The sequence below is a fragment of the Saimiri boliviensis genome, chromosome 1, assembly GCF_048565385.1.
Source record: "Saimiri boliviensis isolate mSaiBol1 chromosome 1, mSaiBol1.pri, whole genome shotgun sequence".
Taxonomy (NCBI): domain Eukaryota; kingdom Metazoa; phylum Chordata; class Mammalia; order Primates; family Cebidae; genus Saimiri; species Saimiri boliviensis.
Genome location: NC_133449.1, coordinates 97,658,182 through 97,671,160, shown reverse-complemented (window position 1 = coordinate 97,671,160; position 12,979 = coordinate 97,658,182). Strand labels below are relative to the sequence as shown.

Sequence of the window (12,979 nt, the reverse complement as noted above, 5' to 3'; positions counted from 1 at the left end):
AGTCTGGTATCAATATTTTATAGTATGACACTTAAGTTGCTTTTTTCACCCGGGTGCACAACAATAACAATGAAACCAGCAGATAATGCGTGAGTAGTATCAGCTCTGGGCCTGGCACTATTTTATATGCATTAGCTCATTTTTTTTTTTTTTTTTAAATGTTCTCAACCACTTCATGAGCTGAGTGCTTTTACGATCCCTTTTCACAGAAGAGGAAACAACGGAGCTACAAAGAAACTAGTGCACAGAGCCAGTCGGGGGGAGCCCGGGGTCAGGCACCAAGCTCCAGAGGTCGCTCTGGCGAGCGTTTGCTTCGGGATCTGCTGCCCTGCAGTCGCCAATTCAACTCGCGCGTCGCCGCCAGGTTCCAGGGGGACAGTAGAGCCAGGTTGCGGTGGCTAGGTGAGTTGTCTCAACTAATTCTAGTGGGGCCGCGGCAGCCCTGGAGTGGCCGGGCGGCGACTCGGGAGCGCGCGGACGCGCTCCAATGCTCTGGAACCGGCGCGGGACCCCCGCGGGCTGCCCCGGGCAGGGCGGCCTCCGGAGGGGGCTGTCCAGGCGCGCCAGTCCCTCCGGGTGGAGAGTCGGGAGCACCCGGCCAGCTCACTCGCCGCCCGCGGACTGGCCACACGGAACCGTCTCCGCCCGCTCCCCGCCCCCGCAGCGGCCGGGCTGGAGTCGGAGCCGCGCCCCGCAGTTCCCGGCCGCGAGGACGGGCGCAGCTCGTGCCCGGAGCCCGGAGCCGACTCGGAGAGCGCGGCGCCGGTCGGGAGGAGCCGGAGTGCGGCCGGGCGGGACAGTGGGGGCGCCGGCCTGCCCCGCGCGCCCCAGGCAGCGGCAGGAATGTGACAGTCGCGCGCCCGCGTTCCGGAGCACTCCTCGCTCGGCTCCTAGGGCTCTCGCCCCTCCGATCTGAGCCGGGTTCCGCCAGGGGCTGGGATCCTCTCACCCCCGACAGCCACCGGTCCACGTAGGAGGAAGATGCAGCATCGGGGGACTAGGTAGGGTTGAGGCGGACCGCGGCCTTGGCACCTTCGAGGCCCCCCGCTCTGCAGGGCGCCGTGAGCGCCCTCCCTAAGTTGCACTTGGCTGTCAGCGTGTGTTGTGTAAGAAGGGAATGGCGGTGAGGTCTGCGTGTGTGTTTCCTGTGTGGAGCAGGAGTTAACGTTGTTCAGGTCGTTTGAGGAACTTGCTGAGTGTTCTGGAGGTGGGTTCTAGGTAGATGTGCGACTCCCCGTGTGAACGGCTTTCAGGTTTTCTATCCCGCTGCGTTCTACAGGTTCAGGAGCGTCCCTCTTAGAGGCTGGGCTCAGGACCCTCAGTCTCCTTAACCAGGTGAGGGCTGAGGCCTTAACCGCACTGGAGAGGGTAACTTGTTGCCCCTCCAGGTAAAGGATGGTGCTAGGGAATGTAGCTACAAGCAAGTAGGCACTGAGAAGACCCTCGTTATTTCCAACAGGCATGCCCAGAACTTTACAGTTTATAAGGCCCTTGACAGCGACTGCTCTTTTATCCTCCCTATAGTCTTGTGAGGCGGGTGCTGTCATCGCCCCTGTTTTACAGCGGGAAGCAGAAGCTTAGGTGACTAACTTGCTGGAGGTTGGTGACATTGTTTTCTGTCTCAATCCCTTCTCATTTATTGTTTGATATCCCTTTTGATATTTGATTTAATATTCTATATTCATATCTGACATTAGCCTTTATGCTAGACAGAAAGGCAGAGCCTTTGGGAATGGGGTTTGCTGGGGCAGAGGTGTGGAACTCTGATTTATTTTCTGTCTCTGGCTAGCTGCCTAGCTGCTGTGTGAAGCTCTCCTGCACCCGTTCGCCCTCATGTGGCCTCCATGCTGTTCAAGAAAGGACATCTGATCAGAATTCTCACAGGACTGTCGCAGCCCAGAGCAGCCCCCTCTATTTTTAGTAGGCCCTGCTTGTATGTCATAATGTGACATCTTTTTTTTTTTTTTTTTTTTTTTTTTTTTTTTTTTTATGGTTCTCAAACCCGTGACATCTTTTGAGTCTACCTTTCACTATTGGTGAAACACTACTTAATATTAGATTTGCTAATTTATTAAACATTTATTGACTACTATGTGCCAGGCACTGTTGAGTGCTGGGGAGAAAACAGTGAATACAGCAAATGAAAACCACTGTCCTCTCATGGACGTGTGTCCTCTTGGTAAGGTCATAGGATCTGGGCAGTCTCTCTTCAAAAGGGGGCGGTCTTTGAAATTCAGCCCTTTGTTCAAGGGTGTGGATGCACTGGCTGCCTGGAGGACACCACTCAGCAGCTCCAGTGCAGAGGATGAGGATGGGCACAGATGCAGCTCTGCGGTTCCCTAGAGAATAGCAGGGTTGCTGTTCTCCACGTTCATGGTGTCCCTTGCCTCAGTTCCTAGGATGTGGAGCTCTAGAATGCGGAGCTACATGGCTTGGCCATGCACAGTGACCAGGGCGGATAGAAACTGTGAGGCCGGGATGTATCAGTGCGAGTTGAGTGTCTACCTGCAAGCTGGGATATCATGGAGAAGACGTCTCAGTAATGAGAGGGGTCAAGCTGGACAATTGCGGTGAAACTACCACAGTATAGGGGGTGGAGAAGGGCAGAGATCCTTATATTCTTGTGCTACATAATGGATCCACTTGGTACTTGCTATTATAAAAGAAGTTGTCAGGGGCACCTGGGACTCACCTTTGATGGCACAGCTGCACGATGCTACCTATCTGTTGCCGTGAGTGGGTGCTTGGTTTGCGTTTTCCTCTCCTCGAGGTTGTGAGGTGGGCTGGTGGCACAAGACAAGGACCTGCACCGTCAGCAGCCCTTTTCTCCTCTGATTGTCTGCTGTGCTTCCAGGAAATGCTGCTGGAGCCTCCTGGGCATGCCTAGCACAGGGAGTGTGTGGGCAGTCCTGGCACTGACTTATCTCACCACATTCTGAAAGAGACCAGAGCTTTTTGAGGCCCCAGTAACTTGTATGTTCTTGGATTCGTGCTGTCTCCTATTTGTGCACATCGGGAGCACACACATGGCAGCATGATGGAGACCTCTGTCACTTCTCAAGAGGACTCATGCCCACGAGAAGACAGGGGTGCCGTAAATTAAAAGTGGGGTAAAAGGAAAATAAGAGTGGAGATGGAGTGGAGCCTGAAATGAGGCTTGATGTGTGTAGTGTAAACCCTGATGACCTAGATGCTGGTAAACTTACCCAAGTGGGGCTGTGAATGTGGAGGGAAGGCTGAGTCTTAGGTCTGCCTGCACCTTAGCACTGCCTGAAGCACTCAGAAATGCCAGGACTGGATGCAGAGCAAACAAACTAGCATCTCTGGGGCCGTGCTGGGCATGCGTATTTTCAAAGCCCCCCAGGTGGTTCTAACACGTAGCCAAGGGTGACAACATAAAGACGCTGTCCTGTAGGCAATGGGAAAGAGGAAACCCGGCAGATCATAGCCACCAGTGTCTTCAAGATGAAAGCTAAGTGCTCAGGAGAAAAAGCATTCTTGGAACAAAGAGAAGTGGGGACTTTTCTTTTAAAGGTACCTGAAAAAGAGGAGAGAATAGTGAGTTTTCAGTGGTCTCTTGAAATGACCTTCCCTGCAAGTGCAGTTCAGTAATCATGGTTCAGCGAGCTGTGGACAGGAAGGGTCTAACCATGATGATCTCTGCACATTTGGCATCCCAAACTTGAGAACTCATAGATAAAATACAGCCAATGACTAATGACCAAGAGTTAAATGAAAAGTTAAATGGTGTCACTTTCCATCAGTGGGTCTCACCTCATTAAAACTCAACACCTCTCTTAATGCAAACATTTTAAAACATTCCTTTTATAATTTATAATGATACAGCAAAATTTATCTACAGCACAACTTTTAAAAATCAATGTAATACTTAGATGTTAAGGAGAAATAAAAGCAGCTTGTATTAAAATTATGCATTTCAGTGTGCAGACGCTTGAGCTGAGCTGAACTAGAACCTAGTAAGGTAAGCCAGTGCTTTCTGTAGGCTGCAGGACAGCTGACATGGGGTGGAAACAGGTGAGTCTCAGCAGCCATCCAGATGCCACTGAAGGATGTGTGACTCTTGGGTCAAGGTCTTGATGGTAGTCAAAGGCCATTCTTCTCTCAATTTTCATAGTAATTGCATTCTTGAAAAATTTAGTGTGTATAAACTTGTGCCAACAACATACACATTTTATATAAATGTGGAAGGGAGTTAAGGGCCAGGCTTCAAACACTGTAAATATGTTTCCATCAGTATGAACGCCTGTGAGACCCCTGGAGGTCATGCAGGACAGGTCTTTACGGAGCAGAACTGCCTGTGTTGTTCCAGATGTCAATCATGGATGGCCTCCAATGCTGAATGCATCCTGATCATCCAGGGTCCCCTTCCCCACAGGTTCTGAAATGCCACCTCAAGGGCCATATCCACCCCAGTGAGAACCACTGCTTTCCCTGCATTGCTGGGCAGTGAATGATTAATGTGCTATTGCAGGTGTGGGCACTGAAATAGTGGGGGCACTGGACATGTCTAAGCCAGCCATCAGGAATGCACCTCTGTTACCTGCTAAAGGATCAAAGATATCAAATTAGAAATCAGAAAGGTTGGTGCTTTGTGTGTTGGGGTGAAGGATCACAAGGGAGATTTGAGGGGTGTTGGAAATGGTCTACATCCTGATGAAGTATTCCTGGTGCACACAGTTGTTGCAGTTTATGGAACTGTCCACTTAAGTTTTGTGTTTCACCATGTACAGTATGTTGAAAAATATTCACCCCAGTAAAAAATTATAGAAGTGAAAACAATGTAAAGATTGTTGTAGAGAAGGATTAGTCCTCTGAAACTGTCTATGGATCCCAATCTGAGAAACAGCTGTTCTTGCCTGACTGGGAGGCAGTGATCCAGGGAGGAGGGTCTCTCGTTTTCAGTCAACTTTTTGACAAGTCCGGTGCAATTGTGATCTTGGCATTGTAGCCTCTAGTGGCTGGAGAGGAAGTGTGTTGGAGGCATGGGAGAGCCTGGGAAGGTCAAGGCAGGACATTTGGAAAGGGGACAAGGACAGGAGATGAGGCCCATGCATGTCTCTGGGTTCTGGTTCTGTGGTCCAGGAGCCCTAGGAGGTTTGTAGGGGTGAGGTGGAAAAGTCAGACTTCAACCTAGAACCTAGTGGTCAAGAGGCTTGGGGCAGGTCCATCCCCGTCTGTGGCATCTGGCGACAGTGATCCTGTCTCTCTGTGTCTCATTACCCCTTTTGCCCTTAAAAACCACGTGCCTTAGTTGAAACCACCAATCTTACGGCTTTTCTCCTTGTATTAGCTGAATAGTTGGGATTTCATAGCAACGCTTGAAACTTCTTTGTACATTCGTATGCTTGTGCATCCTCAATGGTAAAAATAAAACTTTCCTTCTCCCGTTTATATGGGTAAATAAACCATTGATAACTATGAGAGAGGCGTTAGGATTCCTCTACCAGTAGGAATGTTATCAGGCTTGGTGTTTCCTGGGCTTTCTGAGATGGTAAGGGAGTTTCTATTTCTCTGGTGTGGGAGTGTTTACTCATAGTTTGGTAGAGCTGTTTCTCTGGGGGAAAATCAGAGGTGACCACATTGAATGCACAGTTGGGTTTTTGGGTTGTGTGCATGTGATAGAGTGTGGGTGACTAATCTCCACGGGATGGAAACCATTGTGTCACGTTTGGAACACACCGTGGTGGTCCTCAGAATGCTCTGTGGTTATTTCCACACTTTCCTGCACTAGCTTGGGTGTGGAACTTCCTGGGTGGGCTCTGTGACCATTAGGGGTAGGTCTTTCCCTCTAACTTGCCCCACAGGTGTGAGTGTGTGGAGCCCGTTTAATTCCATTTCTCATGATCAGGATTGGATAGAGATGACTGTGAGCATTTGCTTAGGATGGTGTCTCTAGATTTTACCTCCCAGGGATTCCTTCTGGGAAATGAAAAGCAAAGGCTCCACCTGGCACTCCAAAGCACTCACTGTAAGGGATGCTTTGATGCCTCAACTGTGGAGACTTTTCTTTCTACCTCGTAATAGAGCCATGCTAGCTCTAATAGCCAAATAATAACGTCTCCTAGAAAATCTGGGTTAAATTAGTAACCTAGAGAGGTAGAATTTGGGATCTCTGGCTGTCTATAGCTTCTCCCTGGGAATTTGTGGATTCAAAGCCAGGATTTGTGTAAGTATGTATGTTTGAAGTCTTTTCCATAAGCATGTGGTTCCGTGGCTTTGTATGTTTATGTTACCTTCTCTTTCAAACTGACATTTTTGTTTTTAACAATGATGGGGAATTTTTGATAGCTGTCTGAATTCTTTTTTTTTTTTTTTTTTTTAAGACGGAGTTTCGCTCTTGTTACCCAGGCTGGAGTGCAATGGCACGATCTCGGCTCACCGCAACCTCCGCCTCCTGGGTTCGGGCAATTCTCCTGCCTCAGCCTCCTGAGTAGCTGGGATTACAGGCACACACCACCATGCCCAGCTAATTTTTTGTAATTTTAGTAGAGTCGAGGTTTCACCATGTTGACCAGGATGTTCTCGATCTCTTGACCTCGTGATCCACCCGCCTCGGCCTCCCAAAGTGCTGGGATTACAGGAGCTGTCTGAATTCTTATAACAAAGGAATAACACAGGAGGTCAAGGCTACAGTGAGCTGTAATTGCACCACTGCACTCCAGCCTGGGCAACAGAACAAGATCCTGTCTCAAAGACAAACAAACAAAGGGGTAACAGGAGGATATCATAATTATGGGCTTGGCTTCAGCGCTGTAATAGATTCCCTGTACACATTTCCACCAATTTACAGTAGAACACATGGGCTGTGACATGTCATGAGCTAAAGAATCTGCTTTAGCCCTTGATTTTTCAGGGACTCATCCATGGTCACTTCTCAGTTATGGCCAAATAAGTTGGAGCCTAATTTTCTGATTATTTCTCCATGACATCAGATCTACACATATGCACGTATTGGTTAGTATTAGGAATGAGAGGCTGTATTAAATGATGCTGTAAATGCATTAGCTCATCACTCCATGGGAAGGTAGAAGAGCGTGTTATTGCTATCAGGTGGAAATGTAGAAAGTACTGTGAGGATATTCTTGTAAATTTCAGATTGTGTCAGGTCCTTGGAAGAAGGAGGAGTCACCTGCTGTCTGTTCTCTCTCCTTGGGCCTCTGTAGAGGTTTGGCCCTGTGCCTTGGAGGGCTCTGCACTGCAACTTGGCCAAACACATCCCTCAGCATGGAGAGAAGTGTGGAAGGCCAAGAGGATGTGTCCACTTGGCCTAATCCTAACCCACCAGCTTCCCTCTTCTTAACCACGTTCCTTGTATACCTCGGACCCCTGAATTCCCTCCCTAAACACCCTGGGCCCTAATTCCAGGGCCTGTGTGGTCATTTCCATGGACTCTACTGCCTGGCACATAGACTGGCCAGGGCTGTTCAGAGGGGGATAGACATGGATGTGTGGACTTAGACGTCTACCTGTGTGCACACTCAGGGCCCCTCCCAATATGGGATGGAGCTGGGGAGAGGCTGGAGACAGAGGAGTGGAGATGAATGTAGCTACACGCAGCAGGAGCCATGTGGCAGGACTGCTCCATGCAGGTCTCACGGTGAGGATAGCACAGCCTGTGTTTGGACAGACATAGAATGCCATGTGCCAGGATGAGCTTCCCCCAGCTCTGGGCACCTCTGCTGCCACTGTCCCCAGAAGTGGACCTCCAGGAGGTTCTGATAAGGGTACATCTGCTATGTGCCACCTTGCCTGTGCCTAGCTTCTATCCTAGAAGGCAGGGCTCACAATGTGGGGGAATTCCTCAGGAATAAGAATGGAGGTCCTCAACATTATGGGAAATTCCTCAAGAAAAAGAAGGCGTTTAATAAATGCATTGTGGCTGCAGAGCAGGAAAAATGCCTCCTTCCCCTGCACTGGGCCGTAGGCCTTGAGGAATAAACCTGGGTTCCTGTGACAGCCCTCTCTCCCTAGCTGTCACTTTTCCTGTTCATGCACTGGGTATGCAATTCCTTGCAGAGGGACAGGAAGGCGCTGTTGGATGAAGTCAGTCCTTCCTGGAAGAGGGGTTTTTGTTGGGGGCCAATATGATCATTGTTAATTCTTGTACTTAATTTCTACTTTTATAATTTGTTTCGCATTGCAGTTTCTCATTCTGGATCTAGCAGGAAATTGTTTTATGCCTCAAATCTGCATTTTCATTTTATCTTTAACCAACAAGTAACTTTGTGTGTGTGTCGCATGTGCTGCTGTAGTCATGTTGTGATACCTCAGTGTTTCCAAATACATCATGATCACCAGACAGCGACTGGGGCTGTGCTCCGGAAGATCTTCACAATCACGAGCCTTTCCGTGTGATTGTCACGTAAAGCCGTGCTGTGCTACAGGGAATGGACAAGGCCTCCACAAGTGGGGATGACTAGCCTAGGCCTTGGGTCACCCTAGGATCTGGCTAACTCCTGGATCTGGACATCAGCATCTGATGCTGATGCACTCCCTGCTGCCTTGTCTGGGAGCTGCTGTGGAGAGGATGTTAGCCAGTCCAGGGGTTTCACACATAACGTAGGCATCCTTCCTTGAAGGCTGAACAGGGGGAATCATATACGGTGGCTTCTTAATGTATTGAATGAGTTAATCCTTTTCTCTTTCTTATTTTATTTTATGTGGAAAATTCAATCTGAAAAATAACACAGTGACATATATCTGTGACTTTTTATTGTTACTGGTGTTTTTTTAAAGGTACGTTGTAAGTCATTTTTAAAAACTGCAATGGCCTTTGATGAACTGGTTCTGAATAAGGGAGCTTTGTTTACCTAGCATGCTTCTGGCAGTAACATTTCTCAGTCTCTAGTCCTATTCCTGCAGTTTCTTCTCCTCTGGGTCATGCCCAACCCCAGCTCTTTCGACAGCCATCTGGGTGTGAGCCCTTTGTCTAACTCCTTGCAAAGGATTCCACTCTCTTATGGGATCCTGGCCATCTCCAGACCCCAGTGATGGTTCGCCTTGCAATCCTATTATCTGATCTACATCCTGTACCCTAATTCCATCCTTCTCCTTCTTTGATTCTACGCTGGGTTTTCATCCCCATGTGTCTCATGCAAAGGTGGTGGGTAGGTAAGTAGGTGGATTCCTTCCCTCTTTCTCTCTCTTCCTCCTTCCTTTCTTTCACAAGTATTTATTGAGCTCTTATGACAGACATGCAAGATATGTAGGATGGGTCTCCTCGTGGGTATGGGAGAGGGGAGGGTCTCCTCTGTACTGCTTTCTTCCCTGACCCAGGTAGGGAATGCCAACAACTAGGGGAGCTGCCCAATATTGCCAGATCCGGGGGCCCAGAGCCAGCAGTTCGAGGTACCTTGGTGCATTGTACGAGGGTGAACCTGTGTTGCTTGTCATAACTGGCTTTGGAGGAGCGGATGTCTGCAAGGGCCCTGGGAGAAGCTTCTGATCAGAATCACCTCTGAGATGGTCAGAAATCCCAGAAGCTGCCAGGCTAGGAATGGAAGAATTGACTACCAGACTCGCGAAGTGCTGTAGAGGCTCATGGAAGTGGAATGGCACAGTGCTTATAAACGGCAAGGCGGGGAGCCAGGGCTGGGCACAGACCCAGCTGGACAGTGAAGGCAGAAGAGTAGGGGGCACTGATCCTCCTCCCAGGGGTCAGGCAGGAGGGGCGGTGGGATGGCCAGGTGCTGGAGAGATGTCCAGCGGGCTGGAGACGGAGGGGTCCTGGCATAGTGAACCTAAGAGGGGTGGTGGCCTGGGCAGTGCATCTCAGAGGACCAGCAAGCTTAGAGGGCACACAGTGGTCGCTTCAGCAATGGATGAGGGATGGAGGCAGTGAGTATATAAATTCTTAAGTCAAGTTTCTGGGGGAAAAGGGAGGGAAAATGTGGCCATTAGAAGAGATTAGGGAGTCACCTTTTCTGCAAGAAACTTCCTGGGCCTCCCAAATAAATCCATCCCTCCCACCCTCCTCCCCCTCCCCCATTCCATCCATTTTGGTGCCATTCACTATATAATTCCCAACAGCCGCTGTCATATCTGGGGCACACTCACTGAGGTCAGGCAGGAGGGCACTGTCTGAGGATGGGGAGCAGGAGGATGTGGGGGTCTCCCCTTTGAAATTGTGCTATATGATTCCTATTGATGGGCCAATGCACCTCTGATACCTTATGTTATGCTGTGTACTGCCTAAAAGTGAATAATAGCTTGTAATTTAGTTTGTGTAGTCTAAGGAAAATATTTCATGTTGAATTAGTCAGGCTGTTTTATTGATGAGAGTTAAAAAACCTTATGCTTAGGTCTTACAAGCTTTTCAAAGGCCCAAAGAAATGATTCAGCTAAGAAAAAAAATTGAACTCTAAATACTAAAAGATAGCCACAAAAGCAGGTGAATAAATGGTGAAAGATCTGTAGGACATTGCAGAAGGGCTACCACAACTCAGCTTTTCGAGGTTGACTTAAATTATGTGATACTGGGTGCAGGGATGTTAATGTGCTTGGTAATGGAAGAGTGAGGATACCTCCTCTAAAACAGAGGCTGTTCATTTTTTTCTGGCCTCTGGTGCATTTCTCTCTGGCAAAGCTCAAGCCCTGTTTTCATGTGCGTTGACCCATGACATCCCTAGAGGTGGTTTGATTCATTTCTCCATCTGGTCTCTAGCAAAGTGCCATGTGCACGTATTTAACCAAAATAGCTTGTGGTTATCAAACTCTTTGTATTCTTTACCCCTGTGATTTGATTTCTTGAAAGTATTCTGTCCCAAGGATTACGGGACATACACTTATTAAACATTGGACTCATTTTCATGGCCATTTAAATGTCATGACCTCTGACACTTTGATATGGTTTGGCTCTGTGTCCCCACCCAAATCTCAACTCAAATTATAATCCTCATGTGTCCAGGGAGGGACCTGGTGGGAAGTGATTGGGTCGTGGGGGAGATTTACCCCATGCTGTTCTCATGATAGTGAGTTCTCATGAGATCTGAAGGTTTAAAAGTGTTTGGCACTACCCCCCTTGCACTCTCTCCTTTCTCTCTCTCTCTCTCTCTCTCTCTCTCTCTCTCTCTCTCTCGTGCTGCCATGTAAGACATGCCTGCTTCCACTTCCACCATGATTGTAAGTTATCTAAGGCTTCCCCACCCATGCAAAACTGTAAGTCAATTAAGCCCTCTTTCCTTGATAAATTACCCAGTCTCAGGTATTTCTTTAACGCGGCATGAAAATGAACTAATACACACCTTTTGAGATCCTCACAGCAATTGGTGCCTTTAGACCTCTTCGTTCACACTTCACTTGTGTGTTCTTCCTTCCCCAGGTAGATGCTCCCGCTGAAGATGGTGATTCCCTCCTGAGAAGCTGGACTCCTTGGTAAAAGTCAAGGCCTTCTCCAAGGTAACAGGGCTGGGTCATCCTAGAGTCTGACGGCCGGCCTTTTCTCACAAACAGCTGAACCCCTCCACCCTCAGATCTAGGGGCCCTGGACTATGTCCCATTGTATGCAAAAATATTTTATTTCTGTTGACACATTACACTTTGGGGCAGCTTGATGGTTTTATTAAATTGTGGAAGGTGGCTTCAGCCCCAGTAAGAGCCAATGCCTGTCCTCTTTCCCAGGTCATCTTGGCTGTGCTTCAGTGGAGACCTGTGAAATTGGGGGTCCCAGTGCTGCATCCAAGTTCTCCCCAATTTCAGCCCCTTCTAGGCTTTGCTGTTCATTTTCACTCCACTGTCACCACGTGCTCAAATTCTTGCTTTCTGCTAGAGTCAGTACTGCCTACCTCGTCCCAAGAGACCTGAGTCTATGATGCTGTGGGTGACACCCTCTGAGCATCTTTCCCGAGCTGTCTGTGGGTACCTGAACCTGCCCCCCAACCTGGCCCTTCCTCTCCCTGGCCCCAGCTCAGTGAGTTTGGCCCAGTTGGTCCCTGCTTCTCCCCTCCGGCCCTGAGTGTTCTTAGATATGTCCCCTCCTGCCTGTCTGTCACTACGGCTGGCCCATCCCTTATCCTCTCTCCTGTGGACCTCTGTGGCAGCCTGCTCTCCCCAGCTCCCCTGTCTCCAGTTTATATTCCATACAGGTGCCAAAATGTCTACAAAAAATGGAGATCTAACATACACCAGTCCATGGCTTAAAATCCATACCTACTTCTCTGCCACATGCAAATGACAGCCTGAGTTCCTCAGCAAACCTCCGCATGTTGTGGGAACCTGTGGCGTCTCAGCCTCCCCCTCAGAACCCACCTCCAGTTTATGCTCCAGAACATAATATAGTTGGATCCTCCCCTCTGCCTCCTCCAGGCTGAGTTAGCCCCTGTCTCCCTTTCTGCCCTGGTCATGGCTCTTTCAGTAGACACCCCCACGTTATATTCTAACTCTGTCTCCACATTCCCTGAGACTGCTGAGCTTCTGGACCCAGGCCCTGGGACCCTTGTTCCTATTTTTGTTCCCAAAGCCAAGTAGATTTTTGATATAGGATTGTTGAATGCAGCAGTGAGTGAATAAAGAAATGGATGGTTAACTGAAAACACTTTATGAAAACTGTTATTTGTCATCAGAGCATGGGGCGATTTCCAATAGCTAGCAATTGGGAATGACCATGTGCCAGGCACCTTTCTAAGCCCTTTGCATGTGGTCACTCATTTCACCCACACAGCACCATCAGTGACAAATGCTTGTCAAAAGGGGGAACTGAGGCACAGAGGCTGACCTTTTACTCAATATGTTATCTATGTTGAGGGACTTCTGACTTGGATAGCCATTCAACTGTGAGCATTTTAGAGGCTGGTCAGGTCTGGCTCTGCCTTGGAATTTCTGGGTTATTCAAGGGCGTAATGGGGTCTGTGTTAATTTTTGTTGGGAGTGTGTGGGTTAATCTAGGTGCAACCCTCACCTCCTTCCCTTCTGATGTCCTCACTCCCTTTGGTCACGTGATCCTTAACACCCATCCCAAGCT

General features: G+C 48.8%; 1 protein-coding gene across 5 annotated transcripts in view; it reads left to right on the top strand.

Annotated features, from left to right (window-relative positions):
• The window catches only part of IL1R1 (interleukin 1 receptor type 1), a 75,352-nt gene that overhangs the window by 36,190 nt on the left and 26,183 nt on the right, over nucleotides 1-12,979 (top strand). For 2 of the 5 annotated variants that reach the window (XM_074400626.1, XM_074400636.1), the window contains exons 2-3: nucleotides 210-402; nucleotides 11,342-11,418. The gene's annotated coding sequence lies outside the window, so the exon portion shown is untranslated. Of the gene's footprint in view, nucleotides 1-209; nucleotides 403-648; nucleotides 1,002-11,341; nucleotides 11,419-12,979 lie in introns of those variants that run through there. The other 3 variants (XM_010333646.3, XM_074400638.1, XM_010333645.3) reach the window with 2 other exon arrangements.